Source organism: Netta rufina, assembly GCF_964035555.1.
Source record: "Netta rufina genome assembly, chromosome: 1".
NCBI lineage: Eukaryota > Metazoa > Chordata > Aves > Anseriformes > Anatidae > Netta > Netta rufina.
Window position 1 is genome coordinate 184,528,761 of NC_140123.1, and position 14,419 is coordinate 184,543,179.

The following is a 14,419-nucleotide window of genomic DNA, read 5'->3' on the forward strand; positions in this document are numbered from 1 at the left end:
CCTATACTGAATAATTGCAGTCTAACCTGTTTAAACCCTATTTTCTTGGTTAAGGGACTGCACACTTTGTGCATGTGTTTCTGCAGAGATCTAAATGCCATCAACTCAAGTGAGACACAGGGGTTCGTGTGTCTGGGATGTCTACACCCAGAGAGACCAGATTACGTGCCTACCACATGGGTGTGCAGGTCAGCACGTTACAGCTAGTAAACATCAAGACAGTTTAGCCAGCAAGTACAAGGATTTGGGAGACAAGTTATGAAGCAGCCATAAATCTGAGAAGTAGCCTGTAGAGACCAGAGGTTCCCTTGTTGACTACTAGGGTAACCAGAAGGTGTAAGCCATCTTTTGCTCAAACTACAATGTGGGGAGCATCGGCTATTGGTAAAGCCAGAAATTAGGATCAGCTACCGGAGAGAGGTAGTTATGTATATAAATACGTGAGTGTGTGTGTGAACATATATGTATAAAATATTACATATAAAAAATAGTATATATAACGATGTTTCTAAGTGCATTCTGTCACATTTATAATACATACATTTATATTATAGAAATACTATATTAATATGAACAGAGATAGTGCTTCTCAGCATTTTGTAACATTTGAATATTTCTTCCCATTTAAATAAAGGGAAATTAGACAGAAATCTAGAATTTACAAACAAATAAATAATATTTTAAATTGAGATGGAAGTACTATCGGTTAGCCAAAAATTATTCATTTGAATGACATTTTCACATGACCAAAAGGCAAACAGGAGCTGACCTTTCATATGACTATTTGAATAAGAACACCATAGCATGTGACCTAGTCACTGATCCTTGCTTCTCTTTAGTAGAATTAAATATTGATAGTCTGAGATAAGCCAAAGATCAGTCTTAAAAATGAAGATTAAAAATGAATGAGAGCAAAATAGAAAAGAAGAATAAGGAAAAACTAAAAATAACTTAGAATAATTAAACAGAAATACTCTGTAAGAAGACAATTATAAAGTACTTACATAGAAGATAGTGGAAAATAAAAATGTATTTAAGGGGGAACATACAATGCATTATGAACATTTGTCTACAGAACTCAAAAGGATAAAGAACAGAGTATCATACTTGCTTAAAAATGGAGCCTCAAATGGTAGTTATATTTTCTGAGGTACTCATTACTTTTCCTGACTGTTTTTGATGTTCTAAAATCATCTGCATGCTCCTCTATGAACTAATTTATATCTTGACCCGCCTTTTACTTTGACACTGAAACCAAATGGAATTGATTTTGGAGTGTGTGTGGAAGGGGGTAGGTGTTTTTACCCCTCTGGAAGATAAAAAATAAATTTCTGGCAACTTTTTATTTTTAAATGTAGAATTTGTTAATTTCACATAAAATTAATCTGAAAAAGACCACTAGAAGAAAATATGTTTTAAAAAATCTAAATTACGTACAGCAACTCTTAATTACTTGGGGGGGGGTGGGGGGTTAGGAAGGGAGTGGTCAAAATTTTTTTCAGTTGGGTTGTTAAAAGCTTTTTCCCTGCAACTCACAGTATGAGTTTCTTCCTAAACAGTTTTTATTTCAAGTTGAATTTTTATGTTCTTGGTTAGTTCATGAATTTTTTTAAATAGTTTGTATGTTTAAACAGTTTGTATGTTCATCTTAAAATTCATTTTAATTCAATTTAATACTCAGAAATAATATGAGATATCAGATATAAGTGAACTTAACTGAGTATTTCTACACAGCAAGCTGCATCTTGCAATCAATTTTTTCATCTCTTCAGAAAAGAACAAGTCACTGAAAGTGATATCCTGTACTGTTTATACTATCTAATCTACAATATACCTTTAAATCAGATTCAGTAATATGTAAATCTATATATATACACACCCCCGTATTATGAATGATGCACAAATAACTTCTCTTGATTTTCTTTTCACAGCACTATGCAGTGAACAGATATTTCAGTATGCTGATTAACATGCTTAATTCAAGCTTCTAATTAGCATGTATTCCATTAAATAAATCTAAGGAATAGACAAAACATATCTGTTACTATGAGATGTTTTTGTAGAGACTTTTTCTCTATTGTCATTACATATAATTAACTATTGTTATTATTTATTATTGAAGCTTTATTATTTGTAATGTACTGCCAATGTTGCTTTTGCTGTTATAATTTGAACTAAAATATGTCATTTGTACTTACCTTTATTGAATTCAGTACAGTTAAATGTACTGAAAATGTTTCATGTTATGTAAATTTTCAGTCTTTATAACGTTGGTTATAATATCATATGTAATAATATTTTTTCCAAGATAATATCTATTAGAAAAATAAATAAATAAAATCCCCTTAGAAATGGATAACAGGCTTAATTCGCTTCACAATTTCACAGAAAACAGGATTTGGAATGATAAGGAATAATAATTAAATACAATCAATGTGAAAAAAATATAAATCATCAAGTTGTCTACATATCTCTGCTTTGAAATTCTCAGATTTAAATACCAAAAATTTAATCACACCTTTCTCCTTTGTTCATATAAGTACATCCTCAGAGTGCTTTGAAAAAACACAAAAATCTGCTTTATAGTTGCATATCAAAATCTGCAATTTTTATGAAATTCTGTATTTGAAGGAGGGGACATGAGCATCCTTCATTCTCTTTCATTTTTTTTCTGTTATAAAATTAGTTTAGTTTAGGCTTAGTTCATGTATGTACAAAATAAAATACCCCTAATCTTCTGACACTGCTTTTAGATTTTGAAAAGCTCTGTTACTCACCTTGCAACCTCTCATTAGGAAATATTCTTGGTTATGGAGCTATTGTTGTTTTATGCATTCTTTAAGCTTTTGCACAGAAAGCTTATTTTACCTTTTTTGAATGAAGAGAATATTTCCTGACCTCTGTAGATTATGTTCATCATTTTCAAAGAGTACTTTCATGCTGTTTTCAAGCATGCATTATTGATTTTTCTTTTCTTGATAGTACATGTTACTCTCTGTGGCCATATATAAGCTGCTTTATACATGGTGTGCCATTGCTTCTTATTTGTTAAACATGCAGAAAAAGCAGCCAGCCATCTCAATGTGTACATTATGTGTACCATGTTTTAAAATAGATTTTAGCTGGTCTTTTAACAATTCTGTATCAAAAAAGTTGGTACTAATCCTTATTATATATTTATGTTAAAGTAAAATATTTATATTGTAAATGTTGATAGTGACCAGAAAACAAACAAAATGATGTCTAATCAACATGACTAAGACAAACAACTATGTATTCTGCTAAAGTTAATTTAATAGCTTTATGAATATGCGTTACATATCTTTGGATATTTGTAATACAAAGAAAAAACACTTGACTTTTACTTGTAAATCCATCTTTGATCTTTTAGGTGGCTTAGATGAATTTTTATCTGAAGCTACCCAGACTGACCAGATTTCATGGCTTCCCAGCTTAGTGACCTCAAAGTTTAGGTGTTTTCTCCTGCATACAGGTAAACAGCACAAAACAAAAATCCAACTTAACAGTGATCTATGTTTTGCATGTGGTGAGGTCCGAGTGATCATCTCCAGTGCTCACTCTTGTTTCATTCCATTATGAATAGTAAATATGAAACTAGAAAAGAGAAATATATTGTTCTAAAATAACGATTAAGACAGAAACCTGTCTCAGTCTGCTGTACACTAGTTTTCATCTGGAAGTTATTCCCTCTCCAGATTAAGTTTAAGTACTAATTAGATCCTTAAAAAAAAAAAAAAAAAGAAAAAAAAGAAAAAAAAAAAAAGGGATCAATGATTAATTAACACAGAGGCTTCATTTTTCCAATTTCTGCTGTAATGTTGAGCCAAATCTTGATGGGTTTCCATAATAAAGAGAATGATTCATTGTAGTAATGTTCCAGTTTTTCACTGTTGTAAATTCATCGGTTTCTTTAGTAGGATAGGAGGATATAGATATAAATTGTATTAATGCAATGATGAGTAACATGCATTGACATTACCTTTGCCAAAAACAGAAAGGTGACGACACAGCTGCTTACAGGGTGTATGAGCAAAATGCGCCCTATTTACTCACCTTTACTACCTCTTTTAGACCTCAGTTGATTTCCTGTGCAAACTGGACAGTTTAATAGAAAGCAAATTAAGAAATGAAACAGGTGACTGTCTTCTGAAACAGAAAAGGCATTACCCAGGTGAGAGGCAGAGGCAAGCACCTCCCAGTAGCTGCAGAGGTCCTGCATGCCACTGTTTTGGAGAGGCTGAGGAGATCACCAGACTATGTGCTGAATATCCATGCCATTCCAGCCTTCAAAGACAATGAGAGCTGCTGTGCTGCGTTTTTCCCACTTGCCCATGTGCAAACAAGTGACCTTTCCACATCAGGAGCTCAGAGGTAGCCAACTGTTTCTGCTGCAAAAAACATCTACCTCCCAGCCTACAGCAGGTAGTGCCTAAAAGCACTTTTTAGGAATAATTCCACTTCTTTCCCTTTTTTATATTCATAAAATATTTGATATATATATAAGCAATCGAATAAAACCAAACCAAAACAAATCAGTTCTCGCTAGAAAGGTGTTGAACTACACAGGATATGAGATAGTGGCAGTAAGGTTCATCTCTCTTAACTGAAGACACAGCTGGTATAATCAATTGAGAGAAATAAACAACTTAAGGGAATAATTGACTGAAACTCTTTCATCTGGATAAGAACAATCATTTTGTATAAAGATCTAATTTTCTTTCTTTTGGGAACTAAAAATGACTAAATGAGATGGAAACACGTATAGTTAGTCTGATGAATCCACTACTGGTATCTCCAGCTGCCTTTCTCAAATACTATGTGACATAAGATGGCTACCGTTACAAGGAAAGATACAAGGAAAGAGAATGTAATAACTTGGTAATCTTAAACCATTGACACGTAAATGATATGTCCATATCATAAAAAGACAATGGAGAATTGTTAGTCAGCAGGTAGTCAGTGGGGGTCCTTTCAGTGAGGCTTCAGCTGGGGACTCAGATAATTTAAGTCTTAGATTGAAAGTGCATTTTGTGTGTTCCTTATAAATGTGCTTCAGTTTTACAGAAATGTTACTGGTACAATCCATGCCATTGCTTTCTCTAAAGAGGAAAAAAAAATAAAAATAAAAAAAAGAAGGAAAGTATCAGTCTATAATTCTAATTACTATACTATTCATGAATATTATAAAACCTGGTCGAGTGTTTGTCTTTTCTCAGAATGTTTTTATTAACAATCCCTTATTAACAGCACTTCAAACATACTGATTGGAAACAAATTACAGTCGTGGCTGTGTAACATATAGTATATTTCAACTGAAGAAGCTGATTACTTCTGATTACATGCATAATAGCAAATAATGAAAAAATAAGAATGGATCATGGTTTTGCCACGATGTCTATTTTTTTCTAATCACTTCCAATGGCTGTTAAACTTACATTTTATCTTCCATACTTTTGTTATGATTCCACAGTAAGACTTTATAGTTGGGGTTGAAAATAATTTATTTCTTTTTACCTGAGTTGCCAAAATTTATTTTCTAATAAATAATTATGTTTGGAAACATTTCTAATATGTAGACATCCTTTGGTTATACTCAAGAAATCAAGCAAAAAATATAGCATCAAACATCATCATTTTTTCTCCTTGACTAGCTCTCAGTAAAAGAGCCTGCTATGTTTGCATTAGCAGATTCTCTAGGGTGACAATGGAATATACTTTAAAAGGCAGAAAACTTTTCCAGATCCATCAAAAACAACCAATCAAACAAAGACTCACCACCACCACCAAAAAAATTACATTTTTTTCATGTGACAAAAACTTACATAGGTCTTAAAATAAACATTGTTGGTACCTCTATACTTCAGAATGGAATATAGCAGACACATAGTCCTAAAGGCCATGATTTCAAATTACAACATATTTGAATCAAGCCTAAAATAATAATGGCCTAAAGTATGGTAATATTTCCTTTTAGCATCCCCCAAACACACTGTGGTGGGCACAATAAAAGGTGATACAACAGAGTTGGAAACAATTTAAATAAACATTGCTATCAAGCTCCATGTGAGTGAAATCAAAATCTCAGGCAACGACAATATAGATACTTACATATACTTATAGATACTTAGACATACTCTTTGACTATGTTAAACTGCTAATTCAGACAGCTATAAGATATGATTTTTTTGCACTCTCCTGTATACTAGGTACACATTGTTCAAATCTGTCCACCATTTTGTATTTATCTATCTATCTATCTATCTACTTATTTATTTATTTATTTATCATTTGAGAACAAAATGAGAGAGCAGTTAATGAGCTACCAGAACACTGGCGTTCTTAGCAATAAGACCGTTTTCAAGATAAGTATTTTAAGGTTTAGTTTAAGTGATTTGTTTTTTGACTGAAAATGTAAAGACTGAAATTTTCCAGGAAAAAGTAAACATTTCTTAATGAAAAAGTTGATTGAATTGAAAACAAACAAGCAAACAAACAACAACAAAACAAAACAAACAAACACACAAAAATCCATGTATGGATTTTTTTTTTATGTATAGAAAAAAAAAAATAAAAAATCCACAGAAACTTCCCCTTGCTGTTACCATGATGAGGTGTTATTTCTGAAACAAACAAACCACCGCTACCACCACCACCAACAAACTCTTCAATTTGTTTAAAAATTCAACAGATTGCCTTGTCTACTGATTCTTGTACCAGATCAGATCAAGTGGCAATGGAATAGTGTTATGAAAGATTTATCACAAACCCCCTTCTAGGGACATGGAAACTTTCTTACCCCTGGAAAAAAAAAATAATATCCACATTGTTTATATTTAAAGGTTTGAAAGAACTATTGTTATTCTGTTGCATGTTAACAAGCTGATTACAGCTGAGCAGTTTTCAAAAGAACAAGTAGCCTCTTTCATCCCAGCAGACTGTGATTTAGATAACAAGGTTAAAGTGTTATTGATAGCAGAGCTTTGTGTAATTTTCTGCAGTGAATTAGTTGTGACCAATTTTAAGCTAAGTGCGTAGAACAGTATATTTGCAGTATGAAACTGTTGAATTAAAGACAGTGATTGCTCTCTCATAAATCAACAGACTGTTGGAGTCTGTATTGTGTGTCCATGCCCAGGTGCTGGCAGCAGGGCTACAGGGCTTCTCTGTGAGGAGAGGCTGGTGCTGTCCCATACTGGAGGAAGAGGAGGATGTCCAGGTGCCAGAGAAGATATTCATCACAACCCATGCTGCTGGGGCAGAAGAAACCACTGTGTATTGACTGTACGTACTGACCATATATACTGACCATATTCCCTGCACAGCTCAGGAGGAAAGGGTGTAAAGGAGCCAGGAGTGAAGAAGTGGAAACAGGGAAAGTGGGGAGAAAAGGTGTTATTTTAATGTCTGTCTTTTTGCCTCTCACTACACTAATCACTACCTGTTTTAGTTGGCAATATATTAAATCATTTTTTCTCCAAGTCAAATCTCTCTTACCCATGATGGTAATCAGTAAGCAATCTCCTAGTCTGGACGCAGAGCTCTCTCATTCCTGATCTTCCTGTTTTCTCCCCCCTGTACTTTTCATGTTAAGTTTTTGTATGTCTTGCTTTTTGATTTTGGTGGACAACTGGCATTTTTGCTCTACTCTGACAGGATACAAATAAACTATGAATATTTGTGCATGAAGGTATACAAATATTTATATGTGCAAAGTTAACATTACATTTGTTTTAAATATTCATCATGAACTTTGAAATGGGAAATACGAATAACTGAATCAAAGGAGCTATGAACCAGATACATGGATTTCAATACAAGTTGCATTTGTCTCAGAATTTTAGGAAATATGTGTATAAAAATTCTGGATTTAGTTACTGACCTATCTAACTGTCAAAATTTTCTTGGCTTTGATTTTCCTCTAGCCCTCTTGAGAGGAATCTTTCAACTTTTTCTTCAGAATATTTCTTGTTTCCTTTTAAATTGTCTTTTTCTCGTCTCTTGAGTTTCTGCCCACATGAAGGGACAAGCCGAATCTTCTGTCTCTGTGTATAAAAAATCTCCAGGTATCTGCATGAATCAGATAGGATAGGATAGGATAACTCCCGTTAAACAGAATCTTTAGCAGTGAAAGTTTCCAGTTTCATTACATGTATAACACAGGCTAAATAACTGTCTTGATAATTGCTCTCTTAAAAAATCTCTCTCTCTCTCTCTTTTTTTTTTTTTTTTTTTTAGCATTGCATAGTTCATGGGGTGAACATTCCCTTCATTTCACATAAACAGAGAAGAATGAAATGAACCATTGTGAACATTATGTAGCTGAGCATGACAAAATGTTTTTAATCTGAAGTTGCCAATGTTTTCCCATTCACTTAGTTTCATTTTTCTCATACATTTGCAACTCTTTAAATGTTTAATTGGCAGAATAAATTCCACATTCTTTTTGCAAAGATTGAGCAGCTCTGCTGCTGTCGAAGCCAAAGAAGTTCATTGTCCTTTTTCTCCTACTTTTGTTGTCAGAAGCAATTTATCCATATGCTAGTGAGCTGAACTGCTGGAAATATGCATATGGGCTGTACAGATCAACCTGGAAAAGACATTTAAAAATGATTATTATTGCAAGTTGAGCAGCCACCCAAATAAAGATTGCATGTGTACAATCTCATTCATTACTTCGTGGATTTATTGGATGTAGTGAATTGCAATGTTCACTGATTTCCCCCTTTTAAAAATCAATAAATCAATACATAAATAAATCAACTAATTGAATTACAAATTTTGTGTGTACTGTACTCTCTAGGTCTAATCCAAAACTAAGGGATAGTCACATCAAGCGGTGATTCTGAGAATCATAATCTCTTTCCTCATAGACTAAGCAAAAAGTAATTCCTATTGTATGGGATTTTTCTTCCATTATGATTCAAGCTAAAAGACTCTTTCAGGGGAACAAACCACTCATCTCCTCAGATAAATGAAAAAAAATAAATCCGTTTTAATTTCAAAGGAGTCTAATTTGTTTGATTTTTTTTTTCATCTTCGCTGTAAATATTTATCCTTAAATAGTCATTTTTTTCATCTTCACTATAAATATATGTCCTTAAATAGTCATAGGATTCCAAACCAAAACTTTTCATCAAACAGATAAAATGTGTTATTTCAGCAATGTCAAAACTAATTTAAGAAGAAAATTGAAATGGAAAATTCACAAAAACAAATCTTCCCACACAAGTGATTTGGGTTTTGACAAACTGACATTTTCAGAGGAAAAAGAGAAAAAAAACACATTCTCCTGAAAAAAATCATGACCTTTTCCAGTGCCCTTTACTACACTTACTCATGTGTGTTTTTATAACATGACTGTATGTTGATTTACAGGAAGATTATTTTCTTGTTTATGCTGGCACATGGACACTAAATTGCTGGGCAGACATTATTCACTGTGCTTATTTTCCATCATATACAGACACCCACAGTACTCCAAGTACTACTTTTAGTTGTGTTTTACAAAATGATTTTTGGTCCACTAAATTTTTTAAAGTTTTAACATGTCCTCATTTTTTCCCCTCATCCTCTTTTTCAAAAATTTTTTTTTTAATCTTTTTTTTTTTCTTTTTTCTTTTTTTTTTTTTTGTCCCTACTGATGATCAGAAGTTAGAATTTCTTATTCCACATCAGGGTGTCAGTCGAATAAAGAAAGGCCTTGAAACCACGTTGGCACCTTCAACATTAACTGTTTTTACTTAAAAACACATTTACTTAAAAGTTCAGTCTTGAGTAATCAGTAAGTTCACTGAAATGGATGAAGTCTTAAAAAAAAAAAAAAAAAAAAAAAAAAAGGTCTTGTGTGCATGGGAGCTACAGTTCAATCATTCCCTTGTTTTTAAGAGGGAAAAGATGAACAGTCTCCATCTGTATGATGAGCATTTCAGAAAGCTACTAGTGAAAGCAAATAGTTAATAGCATAATAAAGTTAATAACATTGATTTCTATCCTTAACATAAAGCAAATACATTTGAATAAAACATGGCCCTTAACAAAAAGATACAAAATGCAATATTAATGTAATTTTAAACTAAGCAATTTTAAACTAAGTAAACTATATAACTAATAGTGAGGTTTAAAATGATACTCAGCAAATCTGATGAAGATAAACACAACAAATAAAAAAACTCTAAACCTGTACTGCTGTTCCTGTATCTATTTGTACCTCTTTTTTGTTTGTTTTATTATTATTTTTATCATTATTATCAATTGCAGAGAAAATCTAGTATTATTGTATAGTTCTGGAGAATATATTATTATTCAAGATATATTCAATATATTATCGTTCAGTTATTATGACTCAAAAGACAACTGATAAGTGAAACGTAATATGTTTAAAAATTACAATACTGTGATTTTAGAGTTTAGGTTATATAGAACTGCTTCAGATTTAAATTACTATTAATTAAGAAAATAATTTATTTGTTTATAGAAAAGTAACTATACACGTAAAAAATGCAACTGAATTACATGCCTAGAAATAGAACTATTTTTTAATGTTAAGTATTAACTTTAAAATATGCCAGTGTAGGAAGTTTAATGTACGAAGTTTAAAGTTGAATCATAGTCCTACAAATACTTTTTTAAAAGGTCAAAAGCATTCTGTAAAAGAAAAAAAAATGTTTGAAAAGATATTCTTACTTTAAAAAAATAAATAAAATAAGTTGCAATATCCCTCCAAAGACAGGGATGCAGTTTTCAAGATAAGTTCTGACCATCAACAGAAAACGATGTCTTTTTTATAGGTCATAGAGATGTAAACTAAATGATATTTGCATGTCAAATCTTTCCATTTGCATAATAAAATAATGTTTTTATTTAGTAATAATATTTTTTTTTCACACAGAAATTTTTGTAGAAAAACAGAAATCAGGCTAGAATTCAAAGCAATGTGTTTATTTTATTTTATTTTATTTTATTTTATTTTATTTTATTTTATTTTATTTTATTTTTCCCATAAAAAATCAGAAATTTGGGTATTTTTTTTTTGTTCTGATTCTGGTAGATAAAAATTCTAAAAAGAGCAACTACTAACTGAACAGTTTTAACCATCATTCAAAATGCTGGTATAGGTTAGATACTGTCAGCCAAATTCTCAGACACTTTTTTATGGCAGTGCAAAATAAAGCTCATGAAATAGTGCATGCTTTTTTAGAATATTGTAGATAACTATTTTCCTAATTTCACACCATTCTATTTTGGACTTCTTGTCCACTAGAGGGAAAGAAAACACACAGCGGAAAATAAATTCTTTGTAATTTACTGTAGACATGTTACCACAGCAGACTTTTAGAGTTAAAGTCTTTCTCTATCAGTGTTTGGCTTGCTAACTACATCAATGTTAGGCTCACTATGAATTTCAGGTTAACAGTCTGCTGAGAAGAAGTCACAAAATGTTAAGCCCATTCTTTATTGTCTTCAGAAACTGTATATGAATGAATGTTTTTTGGCTAAAAATAAATAAACTCATGTCTGGATTAGATAATTAGAAATTACAATTGCTTTATAGTGCTGCTTCTCCTACTAGTTGTATTGTATCTGTGAGTATCTGCAAATGTGCTGTTTTGTAATTTTTTCCTCTTTTCACTCTCCTTAGCAAAAAAATGTTCAAATAAAATGTCAAAGTGATGCTGTAACTTTCTAATCACTGGTAGCAATTAATATTGCTTGGAATATAATTTAAAATAAAGATGCTAAAGGGTGTTTTGAAAGTAATCATTATTCCTTGTGCATGCAATTTACAAACAAAATCTAAAAGTGTATTTAGGTTACTAATAACATTGAAAATGCAGTTGCATGTTCAGCCTGCCTCTAGCCACACCCAATCATTCCATGATCTGAAGTGGATACACATCAATTTGTGTGTTATTTAACACCAGTTACTGAAGAATGAGACTTCTAATCTGTTTTATATATTTACTGTACTTGGTAAATGGGGAGGATGTTCTTCCTTACCTCAAATAGCAGAATATATTTGATGGGATGACTCTGAACTGGGCATCTAAAATGACATGTCATTTGTGGGGTCAAAGCAGCTTGAAATCACTTTTGTATCCTAAATCTGCTGCTGCACAAACATAACTCAGACAGGCCAAAGATTCAGTTTCAGTTCTTCCAAAAAGGAAGGAAGTGTTCCTAAGGTAGACTTAAAGTATCTACGATCACTGCTGTGCAAAGATGCCTAAGCAATCTCTAAATGATTCAGGTAGGAGACCAAAAATAGCTTCCCTGTAACAGCTGTCTTCCTGGGTCAATTAATGATGCTAAACTTCTCACTAAATGCAGCAAATTTGAAGACATCTAGTGTGACTCTATGTTGAAGTCTTCAGTCATTATTTTCTTTGCTGTGTGAAATAGACATACCAGTCAGGAGCACAGTTGTAGCCTGCTGTCTGGGCTCTGTCTTGATAAAAAGAACATCGCAGTAGTTAGAGCAGTTTTTCTGAGAAGGTTCATTTGTCTCCAACTTATTGTAGGACTTAGTGTGTGTGAATCCTGCCAAAGCATTTAATACTGGATTACTCAACCTCATGTATAGTGTATCCATCATGGTTTGGCTGACCACAGGGAAGTGTAGGGTTTTCTTGGAAAGCCTCCACTTTGCAAGATGAACACAGCTGATGCTGTGACCTTTGTGAAAAGGTCAGATTGTGCAGTGACTAAATTCTCTGAAAAATCTATAAATTTTATGTGCTCAAAGTGATCCTTCTTGTCAGGGGGATTGGACTATATGATCTTCAGAGCTCCCTTCCAACCTCAGTCATTCTGTGACTCTGTGATTCTAAGTTCAATACATTCATTTAGAAATGCTGATCTGAGGAAGCAGTGACTTGAAGTTACAAATTGTTAATTCCTTCCTTTTTCCTCTGGAAGGTGCCTTAATAAGACGTCTTTGCATTTAATGTAGCAATATTATCTCCAGGCTGGTAAATGGCTTATTGATTTGTCATTAGTACTTGGACAGATCAGTTACTGAATAGGACAAAAGACTCATATCCATATATAACTATATAGATGAAGTTTGTTCAGCATGAGTTCAGGGTCTGAGTTAGTTCTAATCAGGTAGCTTCCAGGCTTATGATCAGGAGGTCAGGATTTCCTTTTGTTGAAACACATGGGTCACTTGTCTCTGTGTAATTAATGTCTTAAGAGGTTTGTACTGCCTTTCAAAAGGTCTTTCTACATGACTATAAATGATTGCTATTATGTTTTGTAACATGTTGATCATGATAACTTTTGGTCTGGCTGCAATTGCAAATGAAGCCCAAACTAGATGTAGATCATATTTGCAGGGGAGTATATAATTACTGTTATGAAGCAAAAGAACAGAAAGACATTAGATTTCATATTAGCCATTGTATTATATACTGGTGAGCATTCAGGACAGATTAAGCTACATCACAGCCTCTTTAAACTCTAGTGGGTCATGGTGATATTTTATTAAATTCTTACTCTTCAAGGACTTGTTGACTTCACTCTGTAGTCATTTTTGATTCAAGTCTATTAGACATGAAGTTTCTGATTTGTATAATTAGGATCCTAGAATTCTCATTATCTAACCTGTGACTACAGATGTATATAAAAGCCTTGTTAAATATATAAGATTTTCTACATATTTATATGCAGTCATCAGTATGTAAAATGCATATTTAAATAAGTACCTCAGTGAATTATTTTCTTTTTCCTGTTTTCTTCAAAATACTTTGATAAGTCTATTGTATGTATAATGAGCATTCAAATATAAACAAACAAACAAATACATAAATAAGTGCAATTTCATTGAAAGATTTCAGTTGCAAGAGTGAGGTAGTTATGCAACACACAAACCCAAGATGTTCCACCAATAAAGGTAAGGACATGCCAGTGATATTTTTCTTGGAAAAAGTTATTATAAAATGGCATCTGGAGTATTACATGTTGTTCTGGTCGTCATGATCATTCACTCAAACAGGCATGTTCTTCTCAAATGATATAGGCAATGAAGATAATGGTCTTTCCACTCTAAAGTGAATGCTGGGAAGATACAAGAACTAAAATAAATATGCACGATTTCAGCACATGCCTCAAGATGTATGCAAAGGATTATGTTTATATTTAGATATTACTGTGGTGTTTAAATGTAAATTAAATAAATATCAGCAAAAAAGTAGAATTGTATAAAGTGTTGGCACAAGAATTTAATCAAGGACAGTGAAAAAAATACTTTTACTTACTTAAGCAGCGAACATCCAGACCAGTGTTTCATCAGGAAGAAATAAACCTCTTTTGCTTTCAGGATGAAACAACAGCCATTTATAAAAGAAATTATATGGTAGAGAGTTAGAAGTAAAAATAAATAAATAAATAAATACAGAAA